Source organism: Hemiscyllium ocellatum, chromosome 39, assembly GCF_020745735.1.
Source record: "Hemiscyllium ocellatum isolate sHemOce1 chromosome 39, sHemOce1.pat.X.cur, whole genome shotgun sequence".
In the NCBI taxonomy this organism is placed as follows: Eukaryota; Metazoa; Chordata; class Chondrichthyes; order Orectolobiformes; family Hemiscylliidae; genus Hemiscyllium; species Hemiscyllium ocellatum.
The window spans coordinates 1,988,298-2,014,418 of NC_083439.1; the positions used below are offsets into that span (position 1 = coordinate 1,988,298).

Sequence of the window (26,121 nt, forward strand, 5' to 3'; positions counted from 1 at the left end):
TGTCCTGCCATTAAGTATATACACTCTCATTTTGTTGCTTCTTCTAAAGTGCATCACCTCACACTTATCAGGGTTAAATATCATCTAATACCACTGTGCCCCTCTGACCAACCCACATATATCTTTCCTGTAATCTACAACCATCTTCTTTACTATTAACCACTCTACCAATCTTGGTGTCGCCTGCAAATTTGTTTAACATTCTTCCCCACATTTTTATCAATATCATTTATGCATGTAACAAACAATAAGGGTCTCAGTACTGATCCTTGTGGTATATCGCTGGACGTTGGCCTCCAGTCACTCCAAACAGCCTTCTACCACTACCCTTTGTGTCCTATTATTAAGTCAGTTTTCAATCCATCTCACTAACTTTCCCTCAATTCCATGTCCTTTAACCTTCTCAATCAGTCTCTCATGTGAAACCTTGTTAAAAGCTTTGCCAAAATCCATATAAACTACATCAGCTAAATTTTCTTCATCCACATATATGAACACATTTTCAAAAACTTCTAACAAATTTGATTGGCATGACATCCCTTTGACAAGGCCTTGCTGACTATCCCTAATTAACCCATGCCTTTCCAAATGGGTATTAATTTGCTCCTTCAGAATTATCTCCAATAGTTTCCCTCCCACTGACGTGAGGCTCACTGGTTTATAATTTTCTGGCCCATCTCTACCACCCCTCTGAATAAATGGAACAACATTATGCATCTTCCAGTCCTCTAGCACATCGCAAGTGGCCAGAGAGGAATTAAAAATTTGTGTCAGAGCCCCTGCAATTTCTTGCCTTTCCTCCCACAGCAGTCTGGGACGTAATTCAACCTGGCCAGGGATTTGTCGGTTTTTAAGCCCGACACGACTTCCTAAACCTCCTTATTTCCTATGTTGAACTGTACAAGCTCCTCATAGTTCTGCTGAATGCAGAGTACAGCATTACAGCTACAGAGAAAGTGCAGAGAAAACATTGTTTCTTCTGTAATTAATGATGTGCTAGTAATGTTGTGGGAATGAGCAATTTTGAAGTGCAAAATACTTTGCTTAAAAGTGGGAATTTCCTAAGTACTAACCCTGTGTCTACAAAGCAATGGCCACCTAAACAGCTTATCAAATCATGGTTCTTAGAGACTGAACAGAATGATGCACTGAGGGACAGAAGCATTGATGGCCCCCTGATCAGTTCCTCTCACTTCTGCTCATTGACTGAATAATTATTAGTTGGTTTGACATTGGCTCAGTTGACATATTCAAGCCAAACATCATATTGGATTTAATTAACAAAAAGTGTCAAATTACATTTCTATGCAAGTGTTTCAGCGTTTTTGATTTATTTTAACAGATGCTAATGGAACTACCAGATTTATTTTGCCATTATTGTACCAGCAAAGGAAACTGCCTAGCAGAGCTACCAGATGACTTGTTAGCAGATGGTCTGGGTTTTATTCAACCTAAACTGATGCAACTGCTAGATGATTTTATAGGATCCAAAATAAATTGAGCCTTTTCAATTTATTTATTCTTTCCATGGGATATGGGCATCATTGACAGACTTTTGTTGTCTATCCCTAATTTTCCTTCAACCAAGAGTTTTGCCAGGCATTTCAGAAAACAGTTAAGAGTTAACCACATTGATTTGGGTCTGCAGTCACATGCAAGTCAGACCAGGTAAGGACAGCAGATTTCCTTCCCTAAACTACAAAAGTGAACTGGATGGGTTTTCAATGACAATTGGTGATAATTCCATGACCACCATTACTATGACTAGCTTTCAATTCTAGAATTATTGGTTACATTTAAATTCCACCAACCATTGTGGTGGGTCTTGAACCTGTGTCCCCAAAGCATTAGTCTGAGCCGGTGGAATACTAGCCCAGAGACATTACCATTACACCAGTTTTATTCAATTTTTAGAGTGCTACTAATATTCAATTGCCATCTGGTTTACAGAATCTGTTAGAACAGCTATTGCAATGTCAAGGTGGCACACAGGATAGATGGATTTCTGAGACTCAGGCAGAACACAGAGATTAATTGTGTCTAACTCAGCAGGTCTGGCAGCACGTATGGAGAGAAATCAGAGTTAGAATTTCAGGGTTCAGTTCTAGAGAAGGGTCACTGAAACTGAAACAATAACTCTGATTTCGTTCTACAGATGCTGTTAGACCTGTTGAGTTTTTGCTGCTTTTTCTGTATTTGTTTCCAATTTCCAGCATCCGCAGTTCTCAATTTTTTTGACATTAACTGTGTATCTCAATTTGATGTTGACACAACAAAAGAAGACAAGTTAGATTTCACAAGCTGAAATCCAAGAATTTAATGTTGAAAAATGTACAAGTTTTTAAAACAGATTGGTTTACAAACAGGTAAAATACAAAGATCTGATAGGAGTCTAATCCTTACTAAAAATGTCCTACAAGAATGTCCATAAGACATAGGAGTGGAAGTAAGGCCATTCGGCCCATCGAGTCCACTCCGCCATTCAATCATGGCTGATGGGTATTTCAACTCCACTTACCCGCATTCTCCCCGTAGCCCTTAATTCCTTGGGACATTAAGAATTTGTCAATCTCTGCCTTGAAGACATTTAGCGTCCTAGCCTCCACTGCACTCTGCGGCAATGCATTCCACAGGCCCACCACTCTCTGGCTGAAGAAATGTCTCCGCATTTCTGTTCTGAATTGACCCCCACTAATTCTAAGGCTGTGTCCACGGGTCCTAGTTCAGTGTCATAGCCAACCTACTCAAAGTATCACTTGCGTGGTATCATTGATAGCCTTGAGATGTCCTCAGAGTGAATACCTGCTTTATTTCCCATCCATGTGATTTTAGATGACAGGCCCACAGAATAAAACTGGCTCTCCATAACAGTGCTACCCTTTGTTTCAGATTGTTTAGACATATAATCAATGTAAATGTCAAATATAATTAGAAATGATGATTAAAGATTCACAGTGATAGTACGATATATCGACTTAATTTTCTATTCTACTTAGATTTATGGGAAGGTGACCACTAGACTACTAATCGATGTTCTGGGCACTTGGGTTTGAAAACCACTGTTGTGGGATTATCAAATTCAATTTTTAAAAAACCCTGGAATTAAGCATTTACTGATGACAAAACCATTATCAACTTTTGGAAAAACCCATATGGCTCACTAACGTCTTTTAGGAAAGAAAACCTGCCATCCTTACCTGGTCTGGCTTACATTGTGACTCCAGACCAAGAAGGTAGATCGCCCCACCTTCTCAAGGGCATTGATGAATGGCCAGAGATGCCCATGAGTGAATTAAATAAAAAGCGAAATGCATAGTACTATGGCTGAATTAGGAAGAGAAAAGACTAGACAACAAAGCTTAAAAATTGAAGATTATCAAAAACGATCATTATATGGAGGTGCTAGTAGTGCACAAAAGTTAAAAAATCACAAAACACCAGGTCATAGTCCAATAGGTTTGTCTGGAAGCTCTAGCTTGTACTTCCAAATAAACCTGTTGGACAATAATCTAGTGTTAAATGTCTTTTTTAAAATAAGATCATGACATTTGGTATGATATTTTAGAAGAAAAAAGAACAATGTTAGTCCATTGTACATCAGCTTGGATGGAGTCGGTAGAATTGCCGTTTGTGTAGAGTCTGTGGAGGAAGTTGGTTGGGTGAGCTGACATCCATGCCCTTTTCATTTGTTTATGTTAAACTCAAGATTTCATCACAAAATATTACTATTGCTGAAATATCCTTTAAATTAAATTTGAGAATGATCAAGTGTTTATATATAAATTAACCTTGACACTAAGGAGGGGACAAATAATGCTGTCAGTTGTTTTATGTACATTTAAATTTGGTCTTCCAAATGCTAAAACAACTTGTGTCAAATCTAAGGGAGAGGCATAAGAAACCAGATGTGTTTCACGACTTATCCAAGGATAATCAAGTGGTGTAAAACTCAATCTTGCTCCAAGACCCTTGACTGATCTCCTCTGTACTTGCAGTCTGCCAAATACGTAGCTCTGTCTGCCCATCCATCCACCCACAACAGATGGCCAGTTATGCCAGCCTCATCTCATAACAATCTGTTAACACAAGGTGGCTCATCTGAACTCAAGATTTATTTCGTCTTTCAAAGTCCTGAACCTAATATTACATTGGAAACTTAAATAAAAAAGGATCAAGCCGTCATTCCACTGAAACAATATGATGTTTGCTGTTCTTCATGATTTTCCACTAATTAATGGAATATTTTGAATTCTGCTTTTGCAAATCACTAAAATTAAACTTTGTCGTAAGGTAAATTTGTGACATTGAATATAATCTTGACCGAATTTTTTCATTAAATGATATGAAGTGTTTTGCCATCAAGTACACTCGTTAGTATAAAGACAATATACGTACACTTTTAAAATGTAAATAGTTTCAACACATTTCACAGAAGTATTATAGGCCATAAGATGTAGCAGCAGAAGTAAGCTATTTGGCCCAACAAGTTTGCTCTTCCATTCAATGAGATCATGGTTGACCTGATGAGAATATTCAACGTCATCTCTCTGCCTTTCCCTTGCTGATTAAAAATGTTTATCTCAGTCATGAATATCATTGACGATCAGCCTCCACAGCCCTCTGTGGGAAGCAATTTCACAGATTTCTTGCCCTCAAAGAATTGCTCCTCATCTCCATCTTAAATGGACAATCTTCTAGTCTGAAATTATGCCCTTGGTCCTAGACTCTCCCACAAGAGGAAACAACCTCCCAACATTTACCCTGTCAACTCTAGTAATTTTATATATTAATTAGATTTCCTCTCATTCTTCTAAACTCCAATGAGTACAAGTCCAATCCACTCAACCTCTCCTTATAAAAAAATCCATTCACACCCACAATCAACATTGTGAACCTGAACTGGTCTGCCTCCAGTGCCAGGACAGCATTCCTTAAATAAGGGGTCCAAAACTGTTTGACTTTCCCATTTTTCAATATTTCTTTCTCTTTGAACTAAAAGCTGACAGTCCATTTGCCTTTCCCAATACCTGTTGAATTGGTACACTTGCTTTTTGGGATGCATTCTCAAGGACCCCAAATCCTTCTGTGCTATAGCTTTCTGCATTCTTTCCCCATTTAAATAATATTTAGCTCCTCTATTCTTCTTGCAAAGGGTATAATCTCACAGTTTCTTGTATCATATTGCATCTGCCAAGTTTTTGCTTGCCAGCCAATATCCATCTGGAGACTGTTATTCTCACCACTTGCCTTCCCACCTTTTTGTGTCATCCACAAACTTGGCAGCACTGCTCTTAACTGAATCATTAATATATATTGTAAACAATTGTCACTCTAGCATCGAGTCTTATGCAATTAATTAAACTGCACAATATTGCGAAAAAAATTAAAAACTAGCAGTACATTATGCTCTCCCATAAAAGTCTACTTATCCTTCATACACAGTGTTCTGTACTGAATGTGTTCAAGCTCTACTAAAGGCTCTTCAGCAATGGAAATCCAGAACAAAGACACTTCCAAATGGAAAGATGACAGACAGTAACATGAGACAACACATCAAGGAAACAACACAGCCTGTTCGTAAGCTAGAGCAAACTGGGATACTCTCTTTATGTTAAGACAAGCGCCACAGGCCTGCTCTAGCTGTTATGAACTAAAGGAATATTTACATATTTTTCATCACAATGCCTTCTCTGTCAACACTGGACATTTTAGCAGTTGACTAAATAGTAATACTTTGACAATTATCTATACTTCAAACATTTGAATGAATTAAAATACAGAAACTACATACACAAAATGCTGCTTAATAGTTTACTCAGTTTACACTCCTGCTGAATAGGATCTGCAAATAACATAGTTCAGCAATGGTCTGCCACTTATATACACAGGATCAAGGTGGGATACCATTCATGGGACTTGTGTTGAGGGTAGCTGGACGTGAGACCAAACATTTGCTGTTAGAAGTCACATTTGGCTGCCATCAACGATTACGATTTGGAGATGCCGGTGTACAAAGTTAAAAATCACATAACCTAGTGTTGTGTGATTTTTAATCAAGGATGAAGTGTGATGAGCACTTAATTCATAACTTATACTGGAAACTTGGATGTGTTGGAACAATTTTGATAGCATAAACAAGGAGAAATTGTTTCTACTAGCAGGAGGGTTTTGTAACCAGAGTACAGAGATTTAGCTAATTGCCAAAAGAATCAGACATGACATGAAAATTCTTCAGTATTTTCTGTTTTCTCTCAGATCTCCAGAATCTGCAGTTATTTGCTTTATACTTATTCATGATAAACTTATGAGATGCTTTACGATAGATCTGGCAGCAGACCTTCAGGCCAAATATTTAGGACCCTTCATTTGCTCTTGATAGCAACTTCTTACCTCCTTTGGGTATGAAATCAACACTCAATCCCCCAGTTCGGTAAATATCCTACAGCTGGGAAATTGGTGAATACAAACACAGATTTACATGAAGTAAGTCTAGTGAAAATCAGGAGATAAAAGTGCAGCAATGGCAAGTTGGACTTTCAGTGACACAAACAGACATAACCATGTTGACCAGTCAAGTTTTAAAAGTATTTGCCAAGTCGATGGCTTGAAAACGGAACAGAAAACGTAAAAGAGTGAATGCCTGGAAGCCATTCAACCTGAAGATATATCATCATAATGCCCATTCCTTTCCTTATCCAATGCTTCATCTTTCAGTTGGAAGAAACTGGATAGTAATCAACAGCATGAAACAAGGATGATTTCTCCAGGTAAAGAAATAAGCCACTGATCTGCTTTTCAATTTCAGCCACTGTCACAATCATTTATCACAACAGACCAGAGGTTTTGTAGTCTAGGGCCTGCCAGCATGTATAGTACATTAGCACACATGAACACTGCATGTGCATACTGAGTCAGCATGGAGGAAACTAGATTTTGTATTGAGCATATACTGTACAGAATACCAAATAAAATTCAGTAAGTTTTGAGAATCATAACTTCCAAACCTATTGGTGTACAGTAATTAGTATTTTAAAAATTTGTATTTTCTTGGTTTTTTCAAGTATTAATATGTAACTAAGTTATCTGAGTTGGCTGGATGGCCGGTTCATGATGCAGTGTGGCGCCAACAGCATTGGTTTGATTCCTCCACCATCTGAGGTAACCATGAAGACTCTCCTTCTTCTCAACCTCTCATGTAACAGGAGGCATGGTGACCTTCAGGCATAGCGACCATCACCAGCTCCCTCTCCGTTTGTCTCTCTCTCTCGAATGAGACAGTAGCGTTATGGTCCAAGAGGACTACGGCAACTTTTATCACACACTTTAACACAGATACTGCCACAAATTCTTTACCAGTACACATATGAAATCAACACTCAATTCCCCCAATTCGGTAAATATCCTACAGCTGGGAAATTGGTGAATACAAACACAGATTTACATGAAGTAAGTCTAGTGAAAATCAGGAGATAAAAGTGCAGCAATGGCAAGTTGGACTTTCAGTGACACAAACAGACATAACCATGTTGACCAGTCAAGTTTTAAAAGTATTTGCCAAGTTGATGGCTTGAAAATAGAACAGAAAACTTAAACTGAATATCCTTATGGACAATGGGCAAAGTGTCAGACTCAAGGTTATAAAAGTCAAAGCGGCAGACCATATGGCCCATTGAACCTGTTCCGTCAATTACTAATGCGATAACAGCTATGACTGTGGCCTTAACTGCACTTTCCTGTCTGTCCCCTCATATATAAATCAAAATATTTATTGGATCAGCTTTGAATATAAATCCAACATGCTTTCATCCCAGAAATCATTCTAGTGAATCTATTTGCTTCCAATAGAAGTATACCCTAAAGTAAGGAGGCCTAATCTGTACAAGTATGCCAGATGGTCTCAACAATATTCTACGCAGTTTGGATTAGATTCCCCCCAGTGTGGAAACAGGCCCTTTGGCCCAACAAGTCCACACCAATCCTCTGAAGAATAACCCACACAGACCTGTTTCCCTCTGACTAATGCACCTAACACTATAGGCAATTTAGCATGACCAATTCACCTGACCTGCACAGGTTTGGACTTTGGGAGGAAACCTGAGCACCCAGAGGAAACCCACGGAGACACAGGGAGAATGACAGTCTCCAGAGGATAGAATCAAACCCAGGGTCCCTAGTGTTGTGAGGCAGCAGTGCTAACCACTGTGCCATCCCTTGATGCACCATGCTGCCCCAGTTGTAGCATGACTATCCTTATACTCCATTCCCTTTGGAATAAATTCCATTTGCCTTCCTAATAATCAATAATACCTGTATGCTAATTTTTGTGATTTATGCACAACGAGACATTTTTCTACACTGCTGCAGTTTGCAGTCTTTTTTTTGGTTTCCCTCTCCTGTTTGAAGTAGAAGCACAAATGCAAATTTACGAAGAAATAAAACTATGTTATAATTATTAAGGCCAGGAGAGGTGACACCTGACCCATAAATAATTTGCAAACTACACTGAAGTCACTTAGGTTTATTTCTAAAGGTATTTCTTTTCTAATTAAAACTTAATTTTTCAAACTATAAGTAATATATTGTCCCTTTTGATCTCCATCAATCATAAGCCAGATGAGGTCAGAAGTCACACAACACTAAGTTATAGTCCAATGGGTTTATTTGAAATCACAAGCTTTGGGAGAGTGCCCCTTCTAGGTGACATCATAAGGGGCTCCAAAAGCTTGTGATTTCAAATAAACCTGTTGGACTATAACTTGGTGTTGTGTGACTATTGACTTTGTCCATCCCAATCCAACACTGGCATGGATAGTATGCCAGATACTATCATAAGCCAGATAGACAAAGATGGAGAATCCAAGCCCGGGTCAAACCCGTGTAAAGGTCAACACAACGGACAGCATTTTTCAGAGGCTGTTTCACGTATTCCCTTGGCGTGCTGAGCTAAAAGTCACAGTGCCATGTCCCCACTGACACACAAAAAGAAACCTTACTTACTCTGCTACAGGATAGACTGTTACACACATCATCTTATTTTTAAACACTTCAAAGCAGCGAGTTGTTCATGGAGTCCATAATGCAACATTATCAATTCACATTCAAGTATTAATTTTATAAATTTCACACTAAGAATCTATAGACAAATGATATAAAGAATTACAATTCACCCAAATGTACATTCTTACTTATAACATAATGATGATTTGAAACAGGTTTTTCCATTAGCTGAGCAAACCAAACCATTGAATAATTGGGTCGATTACATGGGAAAGATCCAAGTGTGACTACTGCTGAATTAGCTTCCCTCATTGTAGATATTCAAAACATTTTTTTTAGTTACTTACCTGCTCAGAATAGTAAATGTTGGCCGCTTTTCTTCCCTCCAAAGAACTCCATCTAATATTTGGATTGTGTGTAATGAATAATTTATAAAATTTATACCCCAGTCTTTACCCAAATACCCTAACAATATCATGCAGGATAGTTTCTGAACAGTTACAAATCTTCATCTTGTGCCATTCTCTTTCCTGTTCTCGCAATCTAGTCACTTGCCACGTTTTTCCTCCTTTGTCCACTATGCACCATATATCACAACATCATTATCCGGTTGGTTTACCGAAGAACAGGATGTGTTACAACATCTTTAGGGCATCTAAATGAATTTAGCTGCTGATATAAACAAAGACATTAATCTACAGTGTGAAAATTCAATGCAGTCATGAGTCCAATTGTGCAAACATCACAGGTACAAGTTTAAACTGGCTCTACTTTTGTTTAAGTCAAAATCTCACCATTAGAGATAGAAAGGGGTGGCATGGATCAACAGGTCACATGAATCTGCGTATGACAAATTCATGTGACCTGTCACACCAAGGGGGAGATCCATCAAACAGCATGTGCATTAAATAAATCTTCAGGTGGTGTTGCAATGGAGTATCATGCAGTAATGCACTCCTGTACATACGCAAGTGCAGCCATTATTGTCCAGATATACAAATGAAAACACAGATCATATTTCCATTTTAAGGGATTATTCCCATTCTTGATTACATCACAGAACACAAAAATGCACAAATATCAATCAGACCTTCAGTCACTGACTAAACCTTTGCATCAAACTGTGCTTCTAAAGATTACACACCATCAAGACTGTCAGAGATACTTGAGGCAAAGTGTCAAAATCAGAAAAACCCACATTTGCAGAATTTGTGCAGTGCTAAAAGAGAATTACCAATAATTCTATGTGAGGAACTTCAAAGCTGAAACAAAACAATTGTCACATTTCAGTCAAATTTACCTCTCAGTGCGGTAGAAGACATTTCCTCTAGCAGGCAATGCAAAAGGAATAGCTGCAGCAGCACAGTTTGCAGGCATCAAAATTTGCTTTGGTGATTCCAATGCACTTGGACATCTGTTACATGCTAAGCTGTAATCAGTCTTCAGAGTTTTCCTGCTGAGACATTTTTTGCTTTCACCATAAGGCAGTTATTGGCATGGAAATTATAGAAAGTTGTGATCACACCTCAAGTTCAATCAGTTTGAGTTTTAAAATAATGTTCATGTTAAATAATTATGTAAAGAACGCAATTAGGAAAAGACCTAGGGTAGATTATACAATTGTTGCTCTAAACTCCCCAAGTTGTTTATTCAAAAACATTATTTTTAAAAATGCCAATATAAGTAAGAGGACTCCAGTATTCAGGCTCCAAAACCATCATGAGTAGTACTGAACTCAAAACATTAAAGCAACACCTCTGTTATATTTCAGTATTGAGATTGTTAGGTCACAAAACAAAACACAAAATTACTTGGGTGATTAAAAATTCACAAGTAGGGATCTGGGTGTCCTGGCACATAAATCACAAAGGATGTGCAGATACAGCAAGTGATTAAACTGTGAAATGGAACATTGCCTTTTATTGCAAATATATTGAAATATAACAGTCAGGATGTTTTATAGTAGGACACTTGCGTAGAGAATGATTCAGTATGGCCAAATCCAAGAACTGAGTAGTTTTGATTTCCTTATTCAAGCAAAGCTATGACCATGTTAACACTTCAGAAAATATACACTCAGTTGATAACTCAGTGGGGATTCTTGTGTGAAGGAACAGTTCACCAGGTTGGAGCTGTATCCACCAGACTGTAGAAGAATATAAGCACAGGAGTATGCCACTCAGCTCCTTGAGCCTGCTCCGCCATTCAATAATTCAATAATAAGTGCTTGATTTGATTACTCCATATTTCTGCCGATCTCCAATAGTCTTTCACCATTTTGTTCATTAAAAAATTGTCTATCTCTGCATTAAAAATAGTCTATAGCTCTGTTTTCACAACATTTTGAGGAAGAGAGAGTTCCATAGACTCTCAACATTGGTACAAAAAAAATCTCATCTCTATCTAAAATTAAGGCATTTCTTTTTTAAAACAGTGATACCTAGTTCTAAATTCTTTCCACACCCACTCCGTTAAAACTCCTCAGCTCTTAAATGTTTCAACAAATTGACTCTCATTCTAAATGCCAGTGAACATACGCATAGCCTGTCCAACCTTTCCTCACAAGATAACTCACTCATATCAGGTATAAGATGAGTGAAGCATTTCCAATCTGCTTCCAACACTTTCACATCCTTCCTTAAATAAGGAGGCCAATACGGTGACCAACACTTCACATGACCCTGCCAAGGCCCTGTATAGCTGAAAAGCAAAACCTGCCTACTTTTGTATTCAAGTCGCTTTTCAATAAAAACATTCCATAGGGTTTTCTAATTACTGGCTATATTAGCATACTTATGTTTTGCAATTCTTACTTTACGACACCCAGACTCCTCTACATTACTGTTCTAAAACATGACTCAGCATTTTATTCTTCCTGCCAAAATAGACAATCTCATATTTTTGCACATTAGGCTCCATTTGCCAGATCTCTGCTCACTCACTTAACAACTTTATCCTCAATCCCTTCATGCAAGGAATTTACATAAATTGTAAAACAGTGAGGTCTCAGAACTAATCCCTGTGACACCCTACCTATCACATCTCACCAACTAACAAATATTTACGTCGAGTGTTTCTTGTTAGCTAGCCAATCTATCTATTGGGCATGCCAACATGAGGTGGCACCTTATCAAGTTTCTTCTAGAAACTAGATGCAGCACATCCATGAATTTGTTTATCAAAAGGAAATATTACTTCTTCAAATAACTCCAATAAGTTGTTAAACATGAATTCCCTTTCAAAAAACCCAAGTTGACTCTGGCCTATAATATTTAATGTTTCAAATATAAAAAGTGTTTAATAGCTTCTAATAAACAGATGCTAACTGATCTGTAGCTTCAGTCTCCCCCTTTATTTGAATAAAGCAGTTACATTCACTAGTTTCAAATCTAATGGAACCTTTCTTGAATTGAAGGAATTTTGGAAAATTAAAGCTAACGCCTATTGATTGTGTCACAAGTGACTTCTTTTAAGACACTAGGATATAGTCCATCAGGACCTGGGAATTAGTAAGGCCACAGCTTCAATAGTTTACTCAGTGTCATTTCTCTGGTGACTCTTTATTTCTCGAAGTTCCTTTGCTCCATCATCAAAATTTAATAAATTACTTAATTTGCATTGTAACATACCCTGTACCTTGCCTATATTCTGAGATACCTTAATTCCAGGTGTCTGTACAACATAAATAATGTTGTCACAGACTGACTCACCATTAATCTTTAATATTTACCAATGTCAGAATTTTTGACAGAATTATGGATGGATGAAAAATCTTCACAAGAGATTTAATTAGATATTTAGCCTGATATATATGCTTCTCCAGTTTAAAGAAACACATAAAGGCAATTGTTTACAAAACTATAACGTGATCATAATATTTAAATTTTTTAAAAATGGAATTTTAACTGTTCCTTTGTAGATTTCCTCATTCTTGATGAAGGGCTTATGCCCAAAATGTCAATTCTCCTGCTCCTCGGATGTTGTGCTTCTCCAGCACCACACTCTCGACTCTGATCTCCAGCATCTGCAGTTCTCACTTTCTCCCTTTGTAGATTTCTTGGTTTCTAAATTGTTAAATGATAAAGCCATAATGTGGAGCAACTATTATTTAAATACCTTTATGCAAATAAAAATGTTGAAATGAGACACTCTTTCAGTGTAGATCATAATTAATTGGTCCTTAACAAATCAGATTTACGAACTGGACACTTTCCAAATTGATCAAATGAGTTGGGACAAAAATCTCAATTTAGAAAAATATTGCTGTGTGCTGGGAATCATTTTGCATTGAGCAGATTCTGTTTCTAAAATTTCAGTAGTACACTTATAGAGGTGATCTATAAGCATGGCTGCAGCTACAAATACCGAGAAGTACAGTTCAAACCTATGACGTGGAGGTATCAGTGTTGGACTGGGGTGGACAAAGTTAAAAATCACACAACACCAGGTTATAGTCCAACAGGTTTATTTGGAAGTACTAGTTTTCAGAGCACTGCTCTTTCATTAGGTAGCTAGTTCAAACCTAGGCTGTGTCTGTATGAAATATTTTGAGCTCTTTAAAATGAATTGAATTATGAACAGTAATGAATTTAAAGTGATGAATTAGAATAATCCTGAAAATTCACACACTTCAAGCTACAGTGAAATGGTGTCCATCTGTTGTTCTCAAGACACTGTAGGAATTGCACTTAAAATGCCAAAAGGTTTGACTTCAGTTTTACATCCTGATTAGTGAGTTTAAAGGGATTGAGAAAGATTACCTGCACTTCCTCAAGAAATTTAAAAATAATGGGAAAAATATACAACATTGTTTGGTTCAGTCATTGGCCAACAGGAAATGTTGCAAGTCTGTGGCACAGCAGAAAAAAAACTTAGAAATACAAATATAAATCACTAATTAACTTTGTGATGAAACAGCTCTGAAGACACATCCTGTCTTCCAGGACCTCCCAAAAGCATAAGAAAGAGTTCAAACTGAATGTGAGCAAGAAGAAACGCACATGCTACCATGCAATATGTAGGATGATTTGTCAACTTCAGAAATTGTTTCTTGTTCTCAAAAAATTGTGAGACAGTTGTTATCAACCCCCAAACTTGAACAGAAATACATGAATTATAGTGAAGTTCACACATTCTCCCCATGTCAGCATGGATTGTCTCCTACAATCCAAAGATGTGCAGGTTAGGTGAACTGGCTGTGCTAAATTGCCCATAGTGTAGGTTAGGTGCATTAGTCGGGGGTAAATATAGAGTCATAGGGTAGGGGAATGGGTCTGGGTGGGTTATTTTTCAGAGGGTTAGTGTGGACTTATTGGGCCAAATGGCCTGTTCCCACACTGCAGGGATTCTATTCTATTCTATTAGTAAAAGAAGTCCTCTACAATCACTATATATAAGAGACATTATAGTTAGTGGTATAATTAGCTGAACAAATGAATGCCAACTCCACAAACTCCTAGATTGCATTATTCTCAGATGCTTACTCTTTTGCTTACTTTGATGGTTGGCAGATATTAGACCATATATCCCTTCTGACTGAATGGCTCAAACTCCCTCTACGTAATTCAAAGATACCATGTATATGACCTGCATATCTTTTATTAAATCAAAAGGAGCATTAGGTATACTCTGCAGTAAAAAAAAAGGTCTGGAAAAACATTTAAAATGACTTTAGTGTAATAGTGAACAATTAACAGGTGACAATTACAATAGTGGAAAGGAGGACAAGATCATTGTAATAGACCACAGATTTTTCACTTTTGGGGACTATATACTAAATTAGAAGTTGGACTGCAATGATTGGAATATCTGGAAACTTTGGTTACTTAAAAAGAATCAAGTGCTGCATATATTGTTGAGCTGTGCAATGAAGTGTTCTGTTTTAAAGCATTAAGAGGGAGAATTCAAGGCTGAACGGCACTGAGAATCTGTTGATTTAAAGATTCCATCTAATAACAGTCCTTCTGCTTGAGCTGCAATGATAAAAAGCTGCAAATACCAAGAGCAACAGAGAAGAAACATCCAAACTTTGAAGATACAAAGCATGCAGTTCGCTTTCTCTTTGTGCAAACACAACAGAAAAAAACAAAGCATAAAAAGCAGAATTCATTCAAGCGGAGGCCCTAGTCCACCTGAGACAGAGAAACATCCTTTATTTTCACTGTTTGTCTTAAAATTATATGTGTTACAAAAATAGAGCTTTTTTTTCAGTTACTGATGACACTTGGTATGAATCACTTTCATCCCAAGTAACAGTTAGTGCAGAAAATTGTTCATATTGGTGGTGTCATTGGACTTTTTTACGCTATGTGACAGCATGTGGAACAGAGACACATCTGTACATTCTTTACAGTAAGTCATGAAAGGAGAAGTGGCATGTTTAAAATATTAGTTTATTTTTTATACACACAAGAATACTCCTTTGCTCCTTTATCAACAAGTTAAAGGAAGTTCTACACTTCATATTCACTTATAGCAGGCTACATTAGCTTTTAATAGTTCCAAGAATATATAAGGAAACAGTAAACACTTAACTGTGTTTAATGTTCTATGGCAGATTGCATCACATCCCCTTCCCAGTAAGCATGTGGCAATAACTGTCATCACTGCTCAGATAAGCAATGACTAATCCATTTCGAAGGACAGTGGTAACTGTGTCAGATTTAGTTCAAATATACTGGGAAAATTCTGCTTTAATGAGAGGATTTCAAATTTTAAAAAATAATGACAAGTTGCATCTTCATAAATTTCAACAAGAATATTTCAAACATTCATATGGATGGTGCTATGAAAGAATCAGAGATTGAACCTCAACTCTACACTCCTGGGTATCCCAAGTCATTTTCCATCTTTTTAGTGTTTCAAAAATATTTAATGATTCTTCATCCTTTTGAGGAAGGGAATGCCAAAGACTCTCAATCCTCACAGAAAAAAAAAGTTTTCTCAGTTCTGTATTAAATGGGTGACTCTTTATTTTTAAATTATGACCTCTAGTTCTTGATACTTGGGAGGCATGGTGACTTATGGTTAGCATTGCTGCCTCTCAGCACCAGGAACTCAGGTTCGATTCAGATTCCACCCTTGGGTGACTATCTGCATGGAGTGTATACATTCTCTCCATACCTGTGAGGGTTTTCTTCCATAGTCCAAAGATGTGCAAGTTAGGTGGATTGGCCATGCTAAATAACCCTTAGTATTCAGGGACGTGTAGATTAGGGGTGTTATTCATGGGAAATGCAGGGTTACAGGGTAGGGGGATAGATCTGAGTGAGATACCCTTTCAAGGGTTGGCGTGGACTCATTGGGCCAAATAGCTTGTTTCCACATTATAGGGATTCTAAGATAGTCCCACTAGAGGAAACATCCTTTCCACATCCATCTGGTCAAATCCCCTCATGTTCTTACATGCTTCAAATAAGACACCTTTAACTTGTATAAACTCCAGAGGATACAGACCTGGTCTATCTAGCCTTTCCTCATAAGGTAATCCACTCATTCCAGGTATTAAGTCGAATAAACCTTCTCTGAACTTCCCCCTCCTGTAAGTTTGGTGACCAGTACACAGTACTTTTGATGTAGTCTCTGCAAAGTCCTCTATAAATGAAGCATAATCCACCCTTACAGTTACATTCAATGACCCAGCAATAAAACATAACATTCTATTAAGCACAATAACCATTTGCAATTCACACACTATGTCTCACAGATTTTTATGATATTAAAACTGTTATTTTGTAAGGAGTCCTATCAATAAGTTACATTCACTATTTCAACCACTTGACCTCTTAATCTCAGGAAGACTACTTGGAAGCATAGCAGATCAAAAATAAGAAATGTTCTTCTTTGGACAGACATGTTAGAAAAACCAACTCACTATACTCTCATATCTCCAACAAGGAAAAAAATCTAAGAATCTGAAAATGTAAATAGAAAGGCATCTTGATGCTCAAAAAGAGACTCAGTTAAAAAAGGTAAAAACAAGGACTGCAGATGCTGATGAAGGGCTTTTGCCCGAAATGTCGATTTTACTGCTCCTTGGATGCTGTCTGAACTGCTGTGCTTTTCCAGCACCACTCCAATCAAAGTTAAAAAATCAGACATATCCTCTCACTGGGTTGCAATATCGCAGTCTTATGTAACAGAGCTGGAGTTCTGGACTAATATAACAAGAAAAAAGCTGACATCAGGAAAAGGGACCTTAAAGTTCAGATTGTAATAAAAACCGAAATGATTCATTAACATCTGTTAGAATAGAGAAGGAAATCTGCCATTCTTACCAAGTCTGGTTATTATGCAACTCTAGTTTCACACCAACATGGTTGACCCTTAGCTTCTAAATAAGCAATTTAGTTGCATCAAACACAAAATCCATGACCACCTTCTCAATGGAACTTGAGAATTAAAAGAAATTTTCAACTTAATGTAACTCTTACAAGAAAAGGCATGCTATATTAATTCTTCATAACTGAAGGTACAAGATTGTCTAATATCCTGTCAGAATGTTACCAGTGGTATTCTAAATGACTCTACCTTAGGACCTCTTAACCAATATTTTCATCATCTCAGAGTTGCAAATACAACAACTAAATGTGCAGACAATAAGAAAGTCAAAGAACATAACATAAGAACTAGGAACAGGAGTAGGTTGTCCAGCCCTTCAAAGGTGGTAGTCTCCAAGGTTAAAGGGGAAACTTTGCAAGGATATTTAAATATACTTGAGCAATAAGCAGATTGATGACAACGTTTCACGTGCAGGGTAAAAGTTTAGAAAGGACTGCTACATCAATGGAAAGAAAACAAAGTGCATGGGAAATGAGAGCGATCGGAGGTCCTCATTCGTAGTAACCTAAAGCTAAACCAATATCATCAGTGGGAATGAAAAAAAGAAATCAGAGATAAATTAAAAATTTAACATTGAACCAAAATGATGAGGATTCCTGCCCTATTAATAGAAAAACCTATTATCTAATTAAATTGTTTATAGATGTTAACACACCCCGCTCGGACAGGTGAGACTTGAACCCACCAGTTTACAAATCATTGGTGCAACCGTACTTAGAACACTGTATACAATTCTAGTCACCATAGTAGAAAAATGAATACTGCTGCTATTTAAACGAAAAGTAAGATAATGACTGAGGCATAAGTAGACTGACTAACAAGTAGTGGTGTTGTAAACTTTATTTCTCACTGGAATAAAGGGATGGCGGGGGGATATGACTGCTGTCTTAAGATTTTAAAGGGACTGAATAACGTAAAGCAGGACAAACTGTTATACCTTACCCAGAATAGTAGACCTAGAGGGCATGACTTGTTTAATGAGATTTAATGCCAAAATAAGCCTGCAGAAACAGTAATTCAGTGAGAAAGCAATATGGAATAACTCCCAAATGGAAATGGTGAAAGCTGACATTTTGAAGTATCAAATGCAAATTAGATAGACATTTTAGGATTTAGCACACAGTACAAGTAATTTGAGACATAACATGCTGTGAATAGACTGCCCTTGAGAGTTCTGGCCTTGGGTTTTCAAAGGTCTCCATCACTGGGCTGTTTTCTCTGGAGTGTCAGAGGCTGAGGGGTGACCTTATAGAAGTTTATAAAATCATGAGAGACATGAATAGGGTAAACAACAAAGTTTCTTCCCTGGGGTGGGAATTAGAGGGCATAGGTTTAGGGTGAGAGGGGAAAGATAATAAAAGTGACTTAAGGGGCAATCTTTTCATGCAGAGGGTGGTGTGTATATAGAATGAGCTGCCAGAGGAAGTGGTGGAGGCTGGCACAATTGCAACATTTAAAAGGCATCTGGATGGGTATATGAATAGGAAGGGTTTAGAGGGATATGGGCCAAGCGCTGGCAAATAGGACTAGATTAGGCTGGGATATCTGATCAGCTTGGACGAGTTAGACCAAAGGGTCTGTTTCCGTGCTGTACATCTCTATGACTGTATGACTGGCGTTTTGTGTCTCATGTGGATCTGCCATAGATTCATTGACAGAGATTGATCACTGTGATTAGTCAACAACTCCATTATCACTGTATCATGTGACTATAGTCGATGAGCTAGATCCACTATTGCTATGCTAGTTAAGAACCTACTATCTGGAAAGTTGAATAATTTCAGGTGCAGAATACCTATAAAAGGAGATGTCATATACCCTACAATCCTATTGTAAACAAATATGAATATGAGAAATTCTGTCTTAACTGTTTCATAAGCTTCATAAATCTAGGATTGATGCATACACTGGGACACGAGGCCATTCCTTTCATTGTATCTAAATAGACAGAAAGAAAGCCAGCCAATCTAATTCAGCTTGCTACCTCTTCCTATTAGACTTACAAGTTACGATACTGTGTATATATACATATATATGTACTTTTAAGATGCTCCAAGGTTTCTATCTCGACCACCCTTTGCAGCAAGATGTTCCACATCCCTACCATCCTCAGTGAAAAAGAATTACTTTTAAATTACTTTAATTCTATTCGTCCTGATCATTGACCTCAGAGAATTTCCTATTCACTCTATTCAGGACTCTCATAACTTTGTGCACTTTAATTAGTCAACTTTGTTCCAAGAAAACAGCCTAATCTTTCTGATCTTTCTTCAAAGCTACCCTGCAGGGATAGGTGGATATGCACTCCAAATTCCCTGTTTCTCCATACTTCTCAGTTTTCCGCCAGTAACCTTCCCTTGTTTGCTCGCCTCACATGTATAACTTCACAATTCTTTGGACTGAATTCAATTTGCCAATTTTCAGCCTATCTCTAACCATTCCATTGATCTCTCACTGTGTACATATCTTGCTCATTACATCCACAAGGAATAATAAATGCTAACCTATTAGTGGGAGCAAAGGCCAGGAAGATCCCATTTGAATGCACAGTCTATTCGAAGTCTATTCTAATTACCTTTCAAACAAAATGGAGATATATAAGAAAGGAAGTAAGAGTAAACTTTGAGACATCTCAATCCTGTGCCACTACTTAATAAAATGATCTTCAATCTTAATTCCACTTTCCCATCTGATCCCCACAACTCAAGTATGGAAATATTGTTTTTCTTATGGAAAGGCAATTAGATGTTGGCATTAAAAAGTCTTGAAGAGCTTGTACATGAATGTTATTTTTAACAATTTGAAATATCCCATTCATCTATTCTCCGTATCAAAGTGATTAACCTCACATCTCCCGATATTATATGTCATCAGCCACATTATTCCTCACTCAATTAACCTATTTATATCCCTTTACAGATCTTTGTGTCTTTTACACAGCTTATTTTCTCACCTTTGTATCATCCATAAACCTCAATACAGTTCATTCAGTTTATCGAAGTGGAGTGTCGGAGGCTGAGGGGTGACCTTATTGAGGTTTACAAAATTATGAGGGGCATGGATAGGATAAATAGACAAAGTCTTTTCTCTGGGTTGGGGGGAGTCCAGAACTAGAGGGCATAGGTTTAGGATGGGGGGGGGGGGGGGGGTGGGGGAGATATAAAAGGGACCTAAGGGGCAACTTTTTCACGCAGAGGGTGGTTCGTGTATGGAATGAGCTGCCAGAGGATGTGGTGGAGGCTGGTACAATTGCAACATTTAAAAGGCATTTGGATGGGTATATGAATAGGAAGGGTTTGGAGGGATATGGGCTAGTGCTGGCAGGTGGGATTAGATTGGTTTGGCATATCTGGTCTGTTTCTGTGCTGTACATCTCTATGATTAAGTGATTGATACGAATTGTAAATAACTGAGTCCCGGTACTGATCATCACAATGGAAGTACTGAAGTTGAAGAGAGATGTTTTTCAAAGGCACCTTTTAAGTACTTGTATTATTCACATTTGCCTTTGACCATGAACTCCTGCTTATCAAAGTGTATGAACATGAAGATAAATAACTGAGGTCACAGGCCTCAACATACACAACATGCCTTCCTAAAATTAATCCCGGCTGTTTACAAAATGTAACATCAATGCTGCATGGCAAACTGCTTTTATACCAACAATGAATGAATTGGTAACGAGAACTACAGAATCAATGTAAACTTAACAAAATCTGACCTGCATTAATTTAGTTTTCAAGAACAGAAAGTTGCTGGTTTTTTTTAAAAAGAGCAGGAAATCCACATTTCTGAAAAAACTACAATGTCAGCTAAAAGTATAATTTAATTCAAGGTCCACTGGAAGGATCAGAGGAGTGGATTAGTTGGACAGGTCTATCAAAGCCACAATAGTTCAAATGACCACATTCTATTTTATACTGGTCTATGAATCTAACATAGCAAGCCTTCATTAAGTATCTTAAGAGATTCCATAAAAGACTCGGTATTTGATGGAGCATCAAAAAGTAGCATAAGGCTGCATCCACTCTGGTAAAATCTACTGCTGTAACTTTCGTATCATGACTGACTGCTTAATAGTAACCTTTCTACAAATAAGTATTCACAACAGCAACTAGCTACTACAAACAAGACGACTGTTTATTGAATGCTGATGAAACATAGACATGTTGCCAAAGCCGTTGGTTACATTTATCAGGACAAATGTAATACCAAATTTCAAAACAATTACGACAATTTTTACTTTCTTACAATGAATGCTGCTGAGAAGTTCTGTACTACTCTTTCTGGAAACAGTGTACAGCCTTAAAATAGGTGGTTTCTGGATCCCACTGGGGATACCACAACATACATATCCACATTAAAATTTGTAATAAAACAATTAATACTTAAAACCAGTGCACAATCACCATTCTTTTCATCCTGTTCAGGCTGTTGTGAAAAGTACCCTATGATAAATTTGACATTTGCACAGCTCTCTGAGCTTAGCGAGCACTGAAGAAGTGTTTCAGCTATCTAAACACACACAAAGGCAGGTAAATCACCATGACTCTCACCTTCTAAAGACTAACCAAAACTCTGCACTGCCCAAATTCTGCTGAACATCTGCTCACTTACTGGCTCTCAGCCAAGAATGTTACATGCACAGGAGAACTAAAAATAAATTACAAACTACACCAAGAATTAGCGCTGTGAAAGTAAAGTGACACCATATCTTCCCCCCACCTTACTCTTGAAGGTAGTGATTGTTACTAGGACACCACTCAACTTACACACAGGTACTGATGTCTGGTCCAGGAGACCAATATATTATGCATATTTTACATATAAATTCTGTACTCGCTCTCACACCAGGATACAAGCACTTCCAGCAAGTGGAAAGTGTATACGCACTCAGGTGCAGGAATTCTGAATCTTTCCTATTTTTCCCACCCAGGTATCCATCTGAGTGAGCATAGCATAAATAAACATACGATAAACATGACATGTGGTGATTTAGCTGATCTCCCCAATGAAGAGCAGCCAATATGATGTAAATGGAGGCAAAATTTCTAGATCCTACCCTGGCATGAAATCAACACCTTTTTATAAGATGGCATAGGTAAAATTTGCATAAACAAGACTCTCTAAGCAGGCATGGTAGGAATTTGCAATAATTTCATTCAGTGAAGCAAATGGTAGAGCTTTCACTTTGAATTAATACACTACATTCTCTCAACTCAGAGATTCAGAAAATTATTTCAGCCAATTAACACAAATGATGACATCAATACCTTTGTTTTAGTGAAATCAAATTTACAATTAAAATTTATAAACCACATTGCTACATTGTTATATTTTTCAAACATTTGTTGATGAAATTGAATTGTGCAACATTTTAGTAAATCAGTATTCAGTGATGACGCTAATCACAAACTGGGATGTGGACTGTCTACAGCAGACATCTCAACACACTGGAGCAGTTCCAACAATGCACAAGATCCTGCACCCCACTGGGAAGACAGCTACACCAATACCAGTGTCCTGGTATCCAACACCCCAGCATCAAGGCACTGACCACTCTTCAATCGGCGACGAAGGGCTGGGCACATCGTCTGCACGACTTACACAAGACTCCCCAAGCAGATGCTCTAATTCCAGCTCAGAAACGGAAGGCGAGCCCCAGGTGGACAGAGGAAGTGCTTCGGAATTCCCTTAGGATAATGTGGCATTTCCACAGACACCTGGGAATCACTGGTCCAAGACTGTCCAAAGTGGAAGAACAGTATCTGGGAAGGCTTTGAGAATCTTGAGACTTGCCGTCAGAAAAAAGCAGAAGCTAGGCGAAAACAGCGAAAAGAGCGCAATGCCACACTAACACCCGCCCACCCACCCATTTCCACGATCACCTTCTGCCTCAAGTTTGGCAGAGTTTGCAGAAGCCACCTTGGATTGTTTAGCTACCAACAGACGCACCAAGAGTGGAACAGAGTTATCCTCATCTGCAACGGACTGCCAAGGGACTCTCAATACCGGCAAAACCAAGGAACTCATTATTGACTTTTGGCGGGATGTTACTCATGCCCCCCCTACACAAATATGCCAAAGTTAATAGCACAGAGATGAAATGAGTGGAGAATGTCAAACTCCTGGGAGTTGTCATCCACAACAAGCTTTCTTGGACTCTTCACGTGGATGCACTGGTTACAAAGGCCCAACAACGTCTCTTCTCCCTCAGGTAACAGAAAACTTTGGCATGACAACGAATACCCTTGCCAACTTTTACAGGCATGTCATCGAGAGCATTCAGTCTGGATGTCTCACTACCCGATATGGTAAGTGAACCATTCAAGATTGGAGACAGTTACAGAGAGTGGTGAACTCAGCCCAGACAATCACAAAGGCCAACCTCCCATTTATAGAATCTATCTACCAGGCCTGCTGTCAAGGAAAGGCCACCAGCATTCTCAAAGATCCATCCCACCTTGGCAATGCTTTTCTACAATTTCTACCATCGAGGATAAGGTACAGAAGCCAGAACACATGCACCAGCTGGTTTTGAAACATATTCTACCTATTGTTGTTAGAATACTGAATGGACTCTCAAACTCTTAGCATTTTCGTGTTTTTGTTTTTGCCGCTGTTTACCTATTATTTACTTATCTATGCTATTTAACCATGTGATCTGCCTGTATTGCTCGCAAGACAAAGCTTTTTACTGTGCCTTGGTACACGAGACAATAAAGTCAATTCAATGATGATAATGATGTAATCACAAACTGTCAGTTCAATTACCATTTATTTTGAAGTAAAAAATGAGATCTAAATATGAAAAATTTTCAAACATAAACTGCAGCATAGTGTGAAAGCAACATCAACAGCAGCAATGGCTTACACGAGTGTTTTCCTGAACTTAACTCCCTATGATGAAAACAAAACAAGCAACACTCACTTTGGGCTAACAGTTGACAACCACAGAAACAAGTTAACTGATTTGCCAAGCTGTGGATGAAGCCTTCTATTAAAATAATCTAAACTTTTCCCTCTCAAATTAATTTTAAATAGATGGATCTTGGTTGGCTAACAGTTGCTTTAAAAACATGCAATTCCTAAACTATTTGGCTTTTAAAAAGTTTATTCTTCATATATCATATGACTGTTGTGAAATTAAACCTTTGAGCAAAATGACACTTTCCCTCATCCATTCACAACTTACTCAAAAAGAAACAATCTGTACAGTAAAAGATAAATTTACACGCGCAAGCACAGGGTTTTCCCAGTGACATTTGCACAGATGAATCAGTGTGTTTTCGATACTATCAATAGAGTTGACGTTAAACCACAATGTGAATCCCAGAAAGCCCCTATTAACAAAATAACCCAGAAACACCCTGAGACCCAACATTAATTTTAAAGTAAATTTCATCATATCCCCTTGGATATATACAGCAAAGGAATATTCTTCAGTGAAGAATGAATATCCCAAAGTTAATACACACACCCGTGCAATATTCCTTTGCTAAACCAACATTTTAAGTTCTTTTTAGGAGCTCACAGTAGTTATGTCACGCGATTCCCCCAATTAAGCCGAAAGCAATTAGCTTATGAAACATCAAATACGAATTCTAATTTTAAAAATACACAAATGAATCCTAACAGAGCTCAACCGAAAGATAATTTCTACTCACAAACCCAGCCCAGGTGGGAATAAGGAACAAGATCAGAGTTAAACTGGAGACTGTCTCCAAATGTTTAAACAAAACTGGACTGAATCTCATTGGTTATTTCTGTGTATCCACTTTGTTAGCACCACAGATACTTTAAATAATGAATACCGTTATTCATTAGTCACCCTTTTGTGGTTTGAAAATACCTTCCAGAATTTTAAAAATATAAACAAAATTTTTGAGCATTATCTGACCCCAAAAGCAGACGAACTGAAAGAAATCTTAAAATGGAGAACAGATTATTGATTTTATAGACTTACATAGCTATAAACATATATGAGCAGTGTGGTCATTAAGAACATTATTCAAGGACAGAGGATTATAGGAACATTTTTGGGGTGGGCAGTTTATAAAGAACATTGCAGGGTGTTTATATAAAGGACTATTAGGAAAGAGGGTTTATACAGAACATTAGGAGGGTACACATAAATACTGGGTATTATAAATTACCTTGGAGGAGGGTTACAATGAACAGCAGGCAATGTTACAAAAACATGGGGAATTATAATGAATACAGGGCGGCCAGAAAGACCCTGGGGGATTATATTGAAATTAGGGGGTTTTATAAAATCACTGGTGGGAATATACTGAATATGGGTGGTGGGATGGGAGTTTATAAAGAACATTAAGATGGGTAAATTACAAAGAACATTAGAATTGGGGAAGTCATAAAGAAAAATAGAGGGATATAAATAACATTGGGGATTTATAAAATCAATGGGCTGTGAGGATTTAATAAAACATTATGAGGGGTCATAAAATTATTTCATGGGGAGGGAGGGGGGTGCTATATGCACAACGGGCTGGGGTGGGGTGCATGTTATATACACACTGGGCTTGGGGGGGGGGGGGGGGGGGGGGGGGGGGTGGGTGGTGTGGATGTGTGTGTGTGTGTTTTATATACAAACCAGGCTGGGGGGTTGTATGTTATATACACATCGAGCTGGGGTGGAGGTATGTGGTATATACACACTGGGCTGGGGGTGGGGGTGTGTGTGTGTGTGTGTGTGTGTGTGTGTGTGTGTTATATCAACACTGGGCAGGGTATGTGTGTGTGTTATATACACACCAGGTGGGG

General features: G+C 37.9%; 1 protein-coding gene across 3 annotated transcripts in view; it reads right to left on the reverse strand.

The window, feature by feature from the left end:
• The window catches only part of dennd4a (DENN/MADD domain containing 4A), a 154,029-nt gene that overhangs the window by 126,620 nt on the left and 1,288 nt on the right, over positions 1-26,121 (reverse strand). The window contains exon 1 of one of the 3 annotated variants that reach the window (XM_060853249.1): positions 9,345-9,381. The exons of the other annotated variants lie outside the window; for them this stretch is intronic. The gene's annotated coding sequence lies outside the window, so the exon portion shown is untranslated. Of the gene's footprint in view, positions 1-9,344; positions 9,382-26,121 lie in introns of those variants that run through there. 3 annotated transcript variants of the gene reach the window in all.